At 36.6% G+C, this 16,945-nt stretch overlaps 1 protein-coding gene and 1 pseudogene across 3 annotated transcripts in view; one reads left to right on the forward strand and one right to left on the reverse strand.

Annotated features, from left to right (window-relative positions):
* Nucleotides 1-16,945, forward strand: part of SLC4A10 (solute carrier family 4 member 10) — a 225,745-nt gene that overhangs the window by 135,521 nt on the left and 73,279 nt on the right. The window lies entirely within an intron of this gene.
* LOC136162939 (ribulose-phosphate 3-epimerase pseudogene) lies at nucleotides 16,109-16,679 on the reverse strand (annotated as a pseudogene).

Consider the following 16,945-nt stretch of genomic DNA (forward strand, 5'->3'; position numbering starts at 1 on the left):
GTGCACTAATCACTGTGTTCCGTTGCCCAACTGTCCTCCCCAACCCAAATTAGGACGTAGAAGCAATGGAAAGACGGTTCATCCTGATAGTGAGGTTTTAGTGGTGCTTGACCCTGAAATGGGTTAAAGAAAAACACATAGAATAAAAGTCTCCCTGAGAAATGTGCTGCTGACCACATACCCTTACTGCATTGTCTTCAGCTTTCATACCATGATTCCCGAATTTCTGGAACCACTCACATTGTATACATGAATCTGATTAGGTACTGCCATTACCTCCTCTTTGGAGTAGTAAAGCCTCTTTTTTGCTATGCATATAACGCTATCTCTTTTGCTATGCATATAATGCCTGTATTTATCATTGTACTCTTAGTCATGTGCATTAAATTAAAGTTATTGCTGACTATAGTGGCTACTCTAATTATTATATAACCTCACACTTTTGCACAAAACATTTGCTATTTCATGAACTCCACATGACACTTTTGGTGGCTGTCTTGTTCTTGTCACTGTGACCCTTTCACACTAATCAATCTTTAAGCATCTTTATCTTTCCTTTTCTCCTTTGCTTTCCACTTCTCTTCTTTTCACATCTATTTGTAAGCCCTCCTCAAACAGCCATATTGCTTTTTTGCATTTCTTTTTCTTGGGGATGGTCTTGATCACTGCCTCCTGTACAGTGTCAACAAACTTCTGTCCATGGATCATCAGGCACTCTATCAGATCTAGTCCCTTAAAGCTATTTCTCACTTCCACTGTATAATTGTAAGGGACATGATTTAGGTTATACCTGAATGGTCTAGTGGTTTTCACTACTTTCTTAAATTTAAATCTAAATTTGACAATAGGAGTTCATGATCTGAGCCACTGTCAACTCCTGGTCTTGTTTTTGCTAACTGTATACAGCTTCCTTCACCTTTGGCTGCAAAGAATATAATCAATCTGATTTCGGTGTTGACCATCTGGTGATGTCCCTATGCAGAGTCTTCTCTTGTGTAGCAAGAAAAGCAAGGAGAGATTAGAAAGCCTTCCTCAGTGATCAGTACAAAGAAATAGAGGAAAACAATAGAATGGGAAAGACTAGAGATCTCTTCAAGAAAATTAGAGATACCAAGGGAACATTTCATGCAAAGATGGGCTCAATAAAGGATAGAAATGGTATGGACCTAAAAGAAGCAGAAGATATTTAGAAGAGGTGGCAAGAATACACAGAAGAACTATACAAAATAGATCTTCACAACCCAGATAATCACGATGGTGTGATCACCAACCTAGACTTCACATCCTGGAATCTGAAGTCAAGTGGGCCTTAGGAAGCATCACTACGAACAAAGCTAGTGGAGGTGATGGAATTCTAGTTTACCTATTTCAAATCCTAAAAGATGATGCTGTGAAAGTGCTTCACTCAATATGCCTGCAAACTTGGAAAACTCAGCAGTGGTCACAGGACTGGAAAATGTCAGTTTTCATTCCAGTCCCCAAGAAAGGCAATGCCAAAGAATGCTCCAACTACTGCACAGTTGCACTCATCTCACATGCTAGCAAAGTCATGCTTATAATTCTCCAGGCCAGGTTTCAACAGTACATGAACCATGAATTTCCAGATGTTCACCTGGTTTTAGAAAAGGCAGAGGAACCAGAGATCAAATTGCCAACATCTGTTGGATCATTGAAAAAGTAAGAGAGTTCCAGAAAATCATCTATTTCTACTTTATTGACTATGCCAAAGCCTTTGACTGTGTGGATCACAATAAACTGTGGAAAATTCTGAAAGAGATGGGAATCCCAGACCACCTGACCTGCCTCTTGAGAAATCTGTATGCAGGTCAGGAAGCAACAGTTAGAACTGGACATGGAACAACAGACTGGTGCCAAATAGGAAAAGGAGTACGTCAAGGCTGTATATTGTCACCCTGCTTATTTAACTTATATGCAGAGTACATCATGAGAAATGCTGGGCTGGAAGAAGCATAAGCTGGAATCAAGATTGCTGGGAGAAATATCAATAACCTCAGATATGCAGATGATACCACCCTTATGGCAGAAAGTGAAGAAGAATTAAAGAGGCTTGATGAAAGTGAAAAGGAGAGTGAAAAAGTAGGCTTGAAACTCAACATTCAGAACACTAAGATCATGGCATCTGGTCCCATCACTTCATGGGAAATAGATGGGGAAACAGTGGACACAGTGGGAGACTTTATTTTTTTGGTCTCCAAAATCACTGCAGGTGATAACTATAACCATAACTTGCTCTATAACTTGCTCCTTGGAAGAAAACTTATGACCAACCTAGATAGCATATTAAAAAGCAGAGACATTACTTTGCCAACAAAGGTCCATCTAGTCAAAACTATGATTTTTCCAGTAATCATGTATGGATGTGAGAGATGGACTATAAAGATAGCTGAGCATCGAAGAATTGATGCTTTTAAATTGTGGTGTTGGAGAAGACTCTTGAGAGTCCCTTGAACTGCAAAGATCTCCAACCAGTCCATGCTAAAGGAAATCAGTCCTGAATATTCATTGGAAGGACTGATGCTGAAGCTGAAACTCCAATACTTTGGCCACCTGATGTGAAGAGCTGACTCATTTGAAAAGACTTTGATGCTGGGAAAGATTGAAAGTGGGAGGAGAAGGGGACAACAGAGGATGAGGTGGTTGGATGGCATCACTGACTCAATGGACATGACATGAGTTTGAGCAAGCTCTGGGAGTTGGTGATGGACAGGGAGGCCTGGCGTGCTGCAGTCCATGGGGTCACAAAGAGTCAGACATGAGTGAGTGACTGAAGTGTGTAAGCATTGTTATACTCATGCTCACTGAAGGTTTTGTACTGATATTACTGGCTCCATGCTTTCACAGTTTTTATGAGAAAAATTATTAGAAAGTGTCATAACTAGGATGCAGAATATCTGAGATTGCAGTCTTTGTAAGCTTGGTATGCTTGTGCTGCCACATATTTTGTTTAAGTGTGAGATATTGAAAAGAGGTTTTATATTTAGCACCTACATTTCAGATGTTCGTTATACTTGGGTTTCTTATATTCAGATATCTTTAAATTCATAGTTTTACCAACCAAATAACAAAATGTCTTTAATTTTTTAAAGAGTTTCTTAGCTCCTCTGTCATCCTAACTTTATAATGTGGTAATATATAACCCTATCTTTGAAGCAATAAGCTTCCCTCTTTTGCCAATAACAAGTGTCTAGGTAATTTAGTTTCAAGAATATACCAATTACCCCAGATGATCAAGGTGAATATTTCGTTAGTCATAAGTAATCATTTTGTGGAAATAATTCTCTGGGTTTTTGTGATTTTAACAAATGGAAAAATAGAATAAATCATTCTGCTTATGTAAGATGAAATATGTCTTCACTATAGTAGTAAGCTAAAGCTCTCAAGATAGCTAGCTAAAGAAAGATTGCTGCTACTGCTGCTGCTGCTAAGTCGCTTCAGCTGTGTCTGACTCTGTGCGACCCTATAGACGGCAGCCCACCAGGCTCCCCCGTCCCTGGGATTCTCCAGTCAAGAACACTGGAGTGGGTTGCCATTTCCTTCTCCAATGCATGAAAGTGAAAAGTGAAAGTGAAGTCACTCAGTTGTGTCCAACCGAGATGTATTAATCTTTGCAGTTGGTTGGGTCAACACAAAGAAGAGGATTTATTACTCTAGTATCCAATATATTAGCAGACTAATATTTTATGTGTTTGTGTGATGTATGTGTAACTCCAATATATTAACCTCCATAATTTAGGTCCATGACTAGTTAGCACATCTTTGTACCCACTGTGTTTAGCACATATAGCTCTTAGCACGTATAAAGTGAACATGTTTGTTTCCTTTTTTTTAATTTTTGAAAATGTATCTTATAACTGATATATACATTTAGCATAGAATTTAGAGTTTTTTTTTCTCCCTTAAAAAGCTGATATTAAGAAGCTGAATTATATGACATTTCAGAATCAAATAAACATGATAGCAGGTACTCCATAAATGAATCAGTCAGTTCAGTTCAGTTGCTCAGTGTGTCCGACTCTTTGTGACCCTATGAACTGCAGGACGCCAGGCCTCCCTATCCATCACCAACTCTGGGAGTTTACCCAAACTCATGTCCTTTGAGTTGGTGATGCCATCCAACCATCTCATCCTCTATCATCCCCTTCTTCTCCTGCCCTCAATTTTCCCCAGCATCATGGTCTTTTCAAGTGAGTCAGCTCTTCACATCAGGTGGCCAAAGTACTGGAGTTTCAGCTTCAACATCAGTCTTTCCAATGATCACCCAGGACCGATCTCCTTTAAGATGGACTGGTTGGGTCTCCGTGCAGTCCAAGGGACTCTCAAGAGTCTTCTCCAACACCACAGCTCAAAAGCATCAATTCTTTGACATTCAACTTTCTTTAAGTCCAATTCTGACATCCATACATGACTATTGGAAAAGCCATAGCCTTGACTAGATGGACCTTTGTTGACAAAGTAAATTTCTGCTTTTTAATATGCTATCTAGGTAGGTCATAACTTTCCTTCCAAGAAGTAAGTGTCTTTTAATTTATATTCAATAACTAAACTTCTGAGAGCCCATCTAACACTTGATTCTTAAACACTTGCTGTCCTTGGTTTCCCTTCTTGCTTTTGAACAAAATTCTTATCTTGATGATAAAGTCTTGAATAGCAATAATATCAAGTATAAGTTTAATATTTACTTGTGTTATCCTCACTGTTCCTAATGGATTATGTGTCTTTTGTGTATGAGATTGTCCTTTTAACTTTTTGCCTCCAGAAAGCCAGGGAGGTTGGTAGAAATCAGTAAGACTTTCTCAAATGTTTTTCAGCAATGTTACCTCTCAGATCCACCTTTAGCTATTATATTTCCTCTCTGTAACTACAGATAAACAGAGCTTAAATAGAATTATTTTTATACTTTCTTATCAAGTAGCTATGAAATGGCAGAAATTTAAGTGAGCATCCTATATTACAGTGAGAGCACTAAGCAGGAATTGATGGTTTCTTCTTTAAGATGCATTGAATGGCCAACAGTCATGACTGTATTTCACTTTGTGGAGATGTGATGACCATTATCAGAGAGTTTACAGTCTTTGAAGTACTGACCCCATTTCTCTTCCTGAATTGACCTGCATTTAAGGATATAATCTGAAATATTTAAAGTGGAATGTTATGATGTTTTTAAAAAAAATTTTACTGGCGTGTAGTTAAGTTACAATGTTGTGTAAGTTTCAAATGTACAGCAAAGTGAATCTGTGATACATATATATACATCCACATTTTTAGATTCTTTTCCCATATAGGCCATTACAGAATATTGAGTAGAGTTTCCTGTACTATAGAGTAGGTTCTTATTGATTATCTATTTTATATATAGTACTGTGTGTAATATGTGTGTCAATACTAATCTTCCAATTTATCCTCATCCCCACACCCCCCTTACCCTCTGGGAACCATAAATTTGTTTTCTACATCTGTAACTCTACTCCTGTTTTGTAAATAAGTTCATTTATAGCCTTTTTTTTTTTTTTAAGATTCCACATATAAGTGATATCATATGATATTTGTCTTTCTCTGTGTGACTTACTTCACTCAGTATGACAATAACTAGGTCCATTCATGTTGCTGCAAATGGCATTATTTCCTTCCTTTCTATGCCTGAGTAATATTCCATTGTATATATGTACCACATCTTTATCCATTCCTTTGTTGATGGACTTTTAGGTTGCTGTCATATCCTGGATATATATAATGATGTTATTAATTTACATTAAAACTCAGCCCATGTGACGTAATTGGCCTCCAACTAATAAAATAAAATTATTAAAAAAAAAAACAAAACAAAAAACAACTCAGCCCAGACCCTGAAGTGATGGGACCGGATGCCATGATCTTAGTTTTCTGAATGTTGAGCTTTAAACCAACTTTTTCACTCTCCTCTTTCATCTTCATCCAGAGGCTGTTTAGTTCATTGCTGTCTGCCATAAGGTTGGTGTCATCTGCATATCTGAGGTTATTGATATTTCTCCCGGCAGTCTTGATTCCAGCTTGTGCTTCCTCCAGCCCAGCGTTTCTCATGATGTACTCTGCATATAAGTTAAATAAGCAGGGTGACAATATGCAGCCTTGACGTACTCCTTTTCCTATTTGGCACCAGTCTGTTGTTCCATGTCCAGTTCTAACTGTTGCTTCCTGACCTGCATATAGGTTTCTCAAGAGGCAGGTCAGGTGGTCTGGGATTGCCATCTCTTTCAGAATTTTCCACAGTTTATTGTGATCCACACAGTCAAAGGCTTTGGCATAGTCAATAAAGCAGAAATAGATGTTTTTCTGGAATTCTCTTGTTTTTTTCGATGATCCAGCGGATATTGGCAGTTTGACCCTGGTTCCTCTGCCTTTTCTAAAACCAGCTTGAACATTTGGAAGTTCACAGTTCACGTATTGCTGAAGCCTGGCTTGGATAATTTTGATCATTACCTTACTAGCGTGTGAGATGAGTTCAATTGTGCGGTAGTTTGAGCATTCATTGTGATTGCCTTTCTTTGGGATTTGAATGAAAACTGACCTTTTCCAGTCCTGTGGCCACTCTATAAGATTAGTCTTAGACTAGTACCAAAACCAGACAAATACATTATTAAAAAAAAAAAAGAAATTATAGGCCAATATCTCTCATGAGCATAGATATAAAAAATTCTTAACAAAATTTTAGCAAATCAAATCCAATGACATATTTAAAAATTATACATAACAACCAAGTAGAATTTATCTCAGATGTGCAAGCCTGGTTCAACATAAAATCAAGTAATGTAAGGCATCCCACTGACAGACTATAGATGAAAAAAATCACATGATCATACCAATAAATACAGTAAAAGCTTTTGACTGAATCAAATACCCATTCATGATAAAATTCTCAGTAAACTGGGAATAGAGGTAAACTTCCTCAAAATGTTAAAGAGTATCTGTGGAAAACACAGCTAATGTCATATTTAATGGTGAGTAACTAGAAGTTTTCCCATTAAGATCAGAAATGAGTCAAGGGTATTGAGTTGTATGAGCTGTTTATATAGTTTGGATATTAACCCTTTCTGAGTCATATAATTTGCAAACATCTTTCCCAGTCAGTAGGTTGCCTTTTTGTTTTATAGGTCCTTTTGGTTTTATAGCCCGTGAACATTTTTGTATGCCATATTAAAATAAAAATAATAATAAAGGTTCATTTTTATTATAATTCTTTAAAGGCAGTAACTGTCATATATTTCTATGTATTCCCTGTACTACTTAACTTAACACTGTATAAAATAATTTTAAACTGTTAAATCATTGAATCAACAAACAAGACTACATGCTATGTGCCAGACACTTGGGTGTAAAAGAAGCAACATAGGTGAGTCTCTGCTGCAATGTGGCATTTTATCTACTGAAAGACATAAACATTAAATATCATACAAATAATTAATAATTATACTTGACGTAATTGCCATCACATAAAGGTACAAAATGCCATGAGAGTGAGAAATACTTCCAAAGTTATTTGTATTTGGGGGCCAAGGAGAGACTAGCTATATGAATGGAGATGAAATTCAGATGAGAAAAAGTTTAAGAATTTCATGGAGAAAGTATGTTTTTAATTTTAGCTAGTAGTGATGGTGTTTTGCAGAGTTATTTTACATATTTTGAAAAGCTGTTTCCTGCATAATATGATATAGCTATAAGTTTAAATAATTTATTAGAGAGAGAAGTGTTAAGTACTTACAGAATCTCTTCTAAGAATAAAATCTGAAACCTGGAAATAGATGTACTCAAAAGAGACTATTATTTACATAGTTATCTTAATGGAAAACAGATTAAAGGTTTAGTAATAAAAGAATGAGTGAACTATATCACACCCATTAAAAATTGTGGTTATGAAGAGTAATGAGCAAATATTAATAGAAAGTACTTACAGTATAGTTCTATATCAGAGATTAGAAACGTATCCTCATAAATATGTTGAAAATATACATAAGAAGAATTACTTAAGAAATATTCCAAAAAATTAGTTACTGGTGGGTTCTGAGAGATTTCCTTTTCAGTTTTTATTTTATAAATATTATATAATTGGCTTTAGTCTTTTTGAAATTCATAATACTTTTTGAAAAAGAAAAATGAATAGGCATACAAACAAGTTTGACTTCTACAGATACATCATAATTCTCTGAGTTTATGCCTTGTATTAATACCTAACTGATCATACAACACTCTTAAGGTGATTTAATAAGTAAAGAGACTTAAAAAAAAAAGAACCACAAACATTACTGTTTAGTGCACACAGGATGATACTAATAATTTACAAAGGCAAAGCAGAGCACATGCAACTCAGGGACTAAAATTGGTAATAATGTTGAAAGGAGTTCTACCAATTATGTTTTCTAGAAGGCACACATAGGCCCTTCTTGTGTAAGGAAGACTGATCACCTTCATTAGCCTTGTAAGGAAAGCAGAGATTTCTGGATGAAGGCATTTAATTATAATGTTTATCTAATCATTCCATAATCATTTATATATCTATAATTATGGTGGTTTAGAGCACATACTTTTCTTTGGGTAGTAAAGTATACTAGCGGTTGTGTTTGGTGAAGAATATGTTTTAAGCCAAATAGTCCAACACCAATGATGGCATTTTATGCTGGTGTTTCAAAAAATGTAGGAAAAGTGCCGATACTGCCCATTCTTTTGCCTTTGGATTATTGAACTTTCTAATCTACTAGCTGGCGGTAACCACAATTGTAATAACCACCACCACAACGATGATATCTAACACCTAATTAGTATTTCCTTATGCCAGACCCTGTTCTAGATGCTTTTACCTTTATTAACTCATTTTACCCTCATAATAACCCTATGAAGTAGATTGATATCACTATTCCAACTTTAAGAAAACTAAAACATAGAGAGATTAAGTAATTTGTCTAAGGTCATGCAGTTTAGTGCTTGGATTTGAATGAAATAGGAACTCTGGCTGAAGAATCCCAAGTCCAGTGTCATAGACACCAGGCTATCTTATGTACCTAAAGAATTTTTTTTGCATTAATATTTCCATCTTAAGGACAGAGGCACTAAATTTTATTTTAGTACTTAATAATATGTATTTAACAGAAGGTCTTATTCTAAACTCATATTCTGTCTCCTCACATTGGTTTCTCTAGTTCTTTTTTCTTTTCTTTTTTGTAGGTTTGGATAAAAATTTATTTGGACTAAGTTCATCAATATAGGTGAAAAAAAGAAAGTGGGATTTTTTTTCTCATTTTATCTTATTTACTTAGAATATCTGCTTCTGACATTTTAAAAACATAAAATCTAAGCCAGAGCTCTCTTTGAGCCCTCAAGGATTGATACAGAGATCTTTATCAAATTTCCTGTATAAATATGAAGCCTCTGAGAAGTATCTGCAGAGATTTCAAATATTAGAGGTGTGGACTCAGGAAAGATCAATGATGATTTACTTGGTATCTGTGATGTAGAAATCTTTCAGGTTAAAAAAAACCTACCTTTTCTCCTTGGATTTGATTTCTGGAAGAGGAATATTATTAACCAGAGAAAGTCCTGACAAGGAGGCATAGGTGACTAATGTTCACTTATAGAGCTTACTCCCGCCCAAAAATATCTCCCCTCTGAGCTTGGCATTTTTATCCCAAATTTCTTAATACTTTTGTTACCAAGTCCAAGCTCACTCTGCTCACTGCGCGATAGGCCAGTGAGATCACTGAGGCTCACGAGATCGACACCGAGAGACCAGGTGTGGAGGCAAGGAAGAGACTAACTGGGGATCTGGCAGACCGAGAAGACGGCAGGCTGGCACCTCAAAATAACCCTCTTATTGGGATCTAGACACCAGGTTCTTTTATAGATTAGAGGGAGAGAAGCAATGAGGAACTAAAGTCAAAAGGCAGAATAGAGAGGGAAATGCAGTGGGGAAGTAAAGTGAAAGGGTTTTCAGTCTTGCAAAACATCTCCAAACCAATGGTGAGCCTTCAGAAAAGTGAAAGTGAAAGTCGCTCAGTGTCCGACTCTTTGCGACCTCACGGACTATACAGCCCATGGAATTCTCCAGGCCAGAATATTGGAGTGGGTAGCCTTTCCCTTCTCCAGGGGATCTTCCCAACCCAGGATTGAACCCAGGTTTCCTGCATTACAGGTGGATTCTTTACCAGCTGAGCCACAAGGAAAGCCCAGAAAGGGTGTATTAATCTCTTCTATTCACATGTGGGTAAGGACAAACTATCTGTCCATGAACCAAACAAAAGCACTTTAGTTTTTAGTCAAGCAGAGAGACAGGGTCCTCCAGGCAAAGCCCTGGAGTATGATTATAATAAAAGCAAGTCAAAGAAACTGTTTCCAACATGGAGTCAGAATTGGCTTCCCCCCTGCAACACTTTCAGAAAGTCACTGTTGTAATGTAAATGCACTCCCAGGACTAGAGTAACACATTAAGCCACTGCCCTCACTAACACAGTACCAGCACATTGGAAAACGAGACCATGGCCCAAAGAGAATGGTGCACACGGCAAGCCAGGTGAATGGAGAAGTGATACAGCCTGGTGGCCAGATTTACATGAGGCTGTGAGAAAATAGGAATCTGGAAGTTGGACAAGGGAGTGATAGTGGTGCAGTTGTCGTGATATGAAGGCTGGGCTGCAGGGTGTTTTGGGGGGAATAACTTAGAGGAGCTGTTGCTGTTCAGTCACTCAGTCGTGTCCAACTCTTCTCGGCTCTGTGGCTACAGCCCGCTAGGCTCCTCTGTTCATGGAATTCTCCAGGCAAGAATATAGGAGTCGGTTGCCATACCCTTCTCCAAGGGATCTGCCTGACCCAGGGATCCAACCTGGGTTTCCTACATTGCAGACAGATTCTTTACAGTCTGAGCTACCAGGGAAGCCTATACATACATATACCTATGCGGATATTTAAAATAATTATTTTGATCTCTGTAGCACTTTAAATACTTTCTGTGAGCTGAAGAATTGATGCTTTTGAACTGTGGTGTTGGAGAAGACTCTTGAGAGTCCCTTGGACTGCAAGGAGATCCAACCAGTCCATCCTAAAGGAGATCAGTCCTGGGTGTTCATTGGAAGGACTGATGTTAAAGCTGAAACTCCAGTACTTTGGCCACCTGATGCGAAGAGCTGACTCATTTGAAAAGACCCTGATGCTGGGAAAGATTGAGGGCAGGAGGAGAAGGGGACAACAGAAGATGAGATGGTTGGATGGCATCACCGACTCAATGGACATGGGTTTGGGTGGACTCCGGGAGTTGATGATGGACAGGGAGGCCTGGCATGCTGCGATTCATGGGGTTGCAAAGAGTCGGGCACGACTGAGCGACTGAACTGAACTGAACTGATTCTAGTAAGATGTCTTTAGGGAGCACACACCAGTTTCAAAACCAAGCACGTGTTCACATGGCTCTAATTTTGAGATCCCTGACCAAAGGATTGGACACCATCTGTCAGGAGGACCTTGAAGTTTTTAGCCGGCAGATCAAGTGGCTTTCCAAGGTGTGTGCTGCTTCCTTACTCATGCAAACTTAGTTAGCTGGGATTCCCAGTTGGTAAGTGAAGGGAGGTAGAATTTTGTCCTTCCCTTCACTGCCTTCAGTATACTTTATTTTCAAAACCATCTCCAGAGATTTAGAAGCATCAGGAATATAAAAAATATCTCTTCCTCAGAAGGTTGGAGGCCCCAGAACTGACCTTGAAAAGATTTATTTTTATCTTTTTTTAAAAAATGAGAATTTAGGTAGAAAAATATAGTCGATACCTGTTCTTAAAATTTTTTTTGCAATATTTGTTACATTAAAAGAGTGTAAGAATAAGGTGGTTGATACATATTTGTTTTCTAATTATAATTTGGAACATAGTTATAAATACTGTGGTTTAGGAATTAAATATGTACTCTGTTATCCCCTAGTCTACTCTGGAATAATAAAATATATATAACTGGGGACAATATCCATAGTTCTAGAATATTCCTAGACATTTGGTTCTGTTACAGAATAAAGTTAAATTGGAAATAAGACAATGTTGAGTAAAAAAGCTTCTTTTGCCCACCTCACCTTACATGGGCTCCATTTTGGGGGGTATATACCATAATGATTTAATGATATATATTATATTGTGAAATGATCATCACAGTACATTTAATAATAACATCTATCACTACACATAGTGAATATTTTTTTGGTGAGAGAAATGTTAAGATCTGTCCCCTTAGGAACTTTCATATATGCAATACAGCATTGTTAACAATATCACCGTGCTGTATGTTACATTCCCAGAATTCATCTTCTAACTAGTTTGTACCTTTTGATCACCTTCACCATTTCACCTTTATTCTTGATGAATATTTGACTAATCTGGGTTGCCAAGTGTTTTTTTTTTAACACATTAATGACTTTATTTCATTGATACCAAGTTTAGGTCAGTTCTATTTTTAATTTTTTGAGGAATCTCTATATTGTTTTCCATAGTGGCTGTACCAATTTACATTCTTGTCAACAGAGCAGGAGGATTCCCTTTCTCTACATTCTCTGATGCTTGTTATTTGTTGTGATTTTGAGAAGAGTCAGTCTGACAGATGTGAGGTAATACCTCAATGTGGTTTTTATTTGCTTTTTGATGATTGGTGATATTGAGCGTCTTTTCATGTGCCTATTGGTCATCACTATATCTTCTTTTGAAAAATATCTCTTCATATTCTCTGCCCATTTTTTAGTTGGGTTGTTTGTTTATTTGATGTTGAGTTGTATGAGTTCTTTGTATATTTTGAATATTAACCCCTTACTGGATATATCATTTGTAAATACCTTTTTCCATTCAGTAAGTGGACTCTTCATTTTGTTGATAGTTCCTTTGCTATACACAGTTGTTGTTTTTTGTTTTTTTTTAGTTTGATATAGTCCCATTTGTTTATTTGATAAGACAGTTATCTAAGAGGATGCCACCTATGTTTTCTTCTAGAATGTTTTTCTTGAAAGTTTTACATGTCTTTAATCCATTTTGAGTTTATTTTTTTATACAGTGTTAGAGAATAGTCCAGTTTGATTCTTTTGTATGTAGCTGTTTAGTTTTCTCAACACCAATACTGAAGAGGCAAACTGTCCTATTGTGTATTCTTGCCTTTTTCATCATAGATCAATGCCCATATGAGTTCATTTTTGGGCTCTCTACTTTATTCCATTGATCTATGTTTCTGTTTTTGATACCATTTTGATTACTGTACCATTGTAGTATAGTTTGAAATCAGGAGGTGTGAACCTCCAGTTTTGTTCTTTCTTAAAACTATTTTAGCTGTTCAGGGTCTTTTTGTTTCCATACAAATTTTAGAATTATTTTTTCTAGTTCTGTGAAAAATGGCATTGGTATTTTGATAGAGATTGCATTAAATCTGTAGATTACCTTAGGTAGTTTAATCATTTTAACAATATTAATTCATCTAGTCCCTGAACATGGTATATATTTTCATCTTTTTTTTTGTATTGAGTTTGGTTTATTTATTCAGTGTCTTAATAGTTTTTTTCTGAGTGCAGGTCTTTTACCTCCTTAGTTAGATTTATTCCCAGGTCTTTTCTTTTTCTTTGATGCAAATGTAAATGGGATTTTTAAAAAAATTTCTCTTTCTGATGGTTCTCATTGTTAGTATACAGAAATGTAACAGATTTCTGTATATTAATTTTATATCTTGCAATTTGATCAATTCATTGATTAGTTCTAGTTTTGTTTGTGTGTGTGTGTGTGTGTGTGTGTGTGTGTGGTGTCTGTAGAGTTTTCTATGTATACTATCATGTCATCTGCAAACAGTGACAGTTTAATTACTACCTTTCCAGTTTGGATTTCTTTTATTTCGTTTTCTATCTGGTTGCTGTGGCTAAGACTTCTGATACTACCTTGAACGTAAGTGGTAAGAGTGGACATTCTTGTCTTATTCCTGATCTTAAAAGAAATGCTTTCAATTTTTTTGCCATTAAGTATGACATTAACTGTGGGCTTGTCACATGGTCTTTGTTTTGTTGGGATGTGTTGCCTATGGGTTCCATTTTTAAAAGAGGACAGACCAGAAATCCCATGCCCTACTAGAGCCTTTCCATGGCACCAGGCTGCTAGTGAGCTTTAGTTTCTTATTTTTAAATGGGGACAAAAGTACCTGTCCTAGCAGTCATAAGAATGATTTATGAATTTAGTTCAATTATACCAAAGTACCTTATAACTCATGATATAAACTTATAAAATGATAGCTACTTTGTATTAAGCATCTGCTAATTTCTTAGGAATAGTACTAGAAGTTTTACTTGTGTTATGGTGCTTCTTTTAAGGCTCAACATGATCCTGCACAATTGTTAAAATACATTTGATGTATAATAGTTAATAAAAGCTCAAAGATGTTGTGTGATTTTCAGAGGCCAAATAGACCTAAAGTGGCAGAGTCAAGATTTAGCTCAATATTACTTCCAAATAGAGATTTTACTTCTCTTTGTACTCAGAACTAAGGCAACAGGATTATTTAATATTTTATGGAAGGTGGCATTAAGAAAGCGGCAAAAGTCACTAATCTGCTCCTTCAGCAAAGCTAGCAAAGAAAACACCCAGATAAAGTCGTGCTTATATTTTAGAGCAGGTCACCTGAAAAACCCTGGGCTTCACACGTTTTTAAAATAGTTTTTGTGTATCTGACTACAAAGTAAAAAGGGAAAAGAATAGATGTTTTAGATGCAAAAGGAATATGGCATGGCATCCCTGCCAGATTCAAGCTTATATTTTTCATTAGTTTTATTTTGCTCATTTTATCAAATCACAAGTGATGAAACAGGAGAAACATAAGGACTTCATTGCTTTTGGCTAACAGATGGGAAACAACAGAAAATTCTTTCCATAAATACAGAAAAATAATTTTCTTCATAAATAGCTAATATGCCTTCTTTAGGCATTAAGATATGTTTCTGTTTGTAATCTTAAGACAGCTATATTTTTACTCTTTATAAAAATCAAGCCTCCCAATAAAAACAGGGTATTTCAGTGCCCTAATCCTTATTTTTTAAGATTAATTTTTATTGATGTGTGGTTGATTTACAATGTTATGTTAATTTCTGCTGTACAGCAAAGTGAATCAGTTATACAAATGAATGGATCCATTCTTTTCTAGATTCTTTTCCAATGTAGATCATTAGAGAGTACTGAGTAGAGTTCCCAGGGCTATACCGTAGTCCTTACTTGTTATTTGTTTTATGTGTAGGGGTATGTATGTCAATCCTAATCTCCTAATTTATCCCTCCTCTCTTCCCCTTTGGTGACCATACGTTTGCTTTCTACATCCGTGACTCTATCTCTGTTTTGTAAATAAGTTCATTAACATTTTTTTAAGATTCCACATATAAGTGATAAGATGATATTTGTCTTTCTCTGTCTGACTTACTTCACTCAGTATGCAATCTCTAGGTCTATCCATGTTGCTGCAGATGGCATCATTGCAGTCTTTTCAATGACAGTACCATTCCATTGTATGTATGCATCACATCTTGATCCACTCCTCTGTTTATGGAATGCTTCCATGTCCTGGCTCTATTTTCTCCAGATACATGCCCAGGAGTGGAATTCCTGGATCACGTTCAGTATCCTAATCTTTAAATTTGGTTAGAAATGGTTAGATTGCTTCACTGATTCAGTGGACATGAATTTCAGCAAACTCCAGGAGATAGTGGAGAACAGAGGAGCATGGTATGCTACAGTCCATGGAGTTGCGAAGAGTAGGACATGACTTAGTGACTGAACAACAACAATCTTTAAATTCCATCATTGAAAATTTAGGTGTGCAGCCCAGTTTCTAACCTCTTAGAACGTTTTGCACAGTAGGCTTTAATCATTGGAGTGAATAATTGCTCAAGAAAACAGTACAGATTCATGCAATATGACTTGGTAGTCAACATTCTCATTTTCCAATAAAAGGGAACTTTCATGAACAGAAACATTGGACTCCTTGAAATTTCACCTGTGAAGAGAATTTTTCTGAGCAGCTTCTTGAGAAAGTATATCTTAATAGGTTTATCATGAATATGGGGTCTTCATTCCATATAATATCACTGGCAGACAATCACGTTAGCCACTGTGTTTGCATAGTTATGGAGAGTATCATGATCTGTTTTACCATTAACCTGTCTGCCAAAAGACAGGAGCTGTGTTCTCAACCAACAAACTTTGGTATCATATCTTCAGTAAACTTCTACCCTCAAAATCTAGGTTCAACTGACATGACCAAGGCCATGTCTATCTGATTAGCCCATGGTACCAAATACTCAACTGTAGTTCCTAGTTTGATGGCAAGTCCAACCTTTATCTCATTTCCCCAAATGTCCTTAATGAAAGCCCCTGGGTTCTTGTATATATGGATTGACTCCTATTTTAGCCATTGGCTTTACCTACTCTTCCAGCCTAGAAACCATCCTGTGTATGTCAAAGAAAGGATCCTGTCCTCGGTGCTTTTGGAGACTATACCAAAGCGTGGCCAAAAGTAATGTGAACAAACTACCCATCTGTTGTATCCAGGTGCAGATAATCAACCTCAGAGGCCAGCATTTAGAGATTTTCAGCCCCTCAATCCGCCAGGTTGCTGCTGAAGATGGATGGGTCAATCTCATAGCTAGGCATCATGATCCTGGTTCCCAGGAGCCAAGTTACATGAGTTTTCCAGGAAGATGAAGGCTTTATCCTGATTTCTTCTTCTTTTAAAATGTTCTAATTAATACTTTAATCTTTGAACAATGACTAGTAAATACTTTAATTTTTGAACAAGGACTAAATTTTTATTTGAAATAGTGATTAATTTTCCCCAGTGTAAAGTAAAGGGCATGAGTTATAGCTTTAAAGAGTTTATTTTACAAACAGTTAGGTCCTAAATGTATTTGCCTATTATTCAA

Source organism: Muntiacus reevesi, chromosome 3 (assembly GCF_963930625.1).
Source record: "Muntiacus reevesi chromosome 3, mMunRee1.1, whole genome shotgun sequence".
In the NCBI taxonomy this organism is placed as follows: Eukaryota; Metazoa; Chordata; class Mammalia; order Artiodactyla; family Cervidae; genus Muntiacus; species Muntiacus reevesi.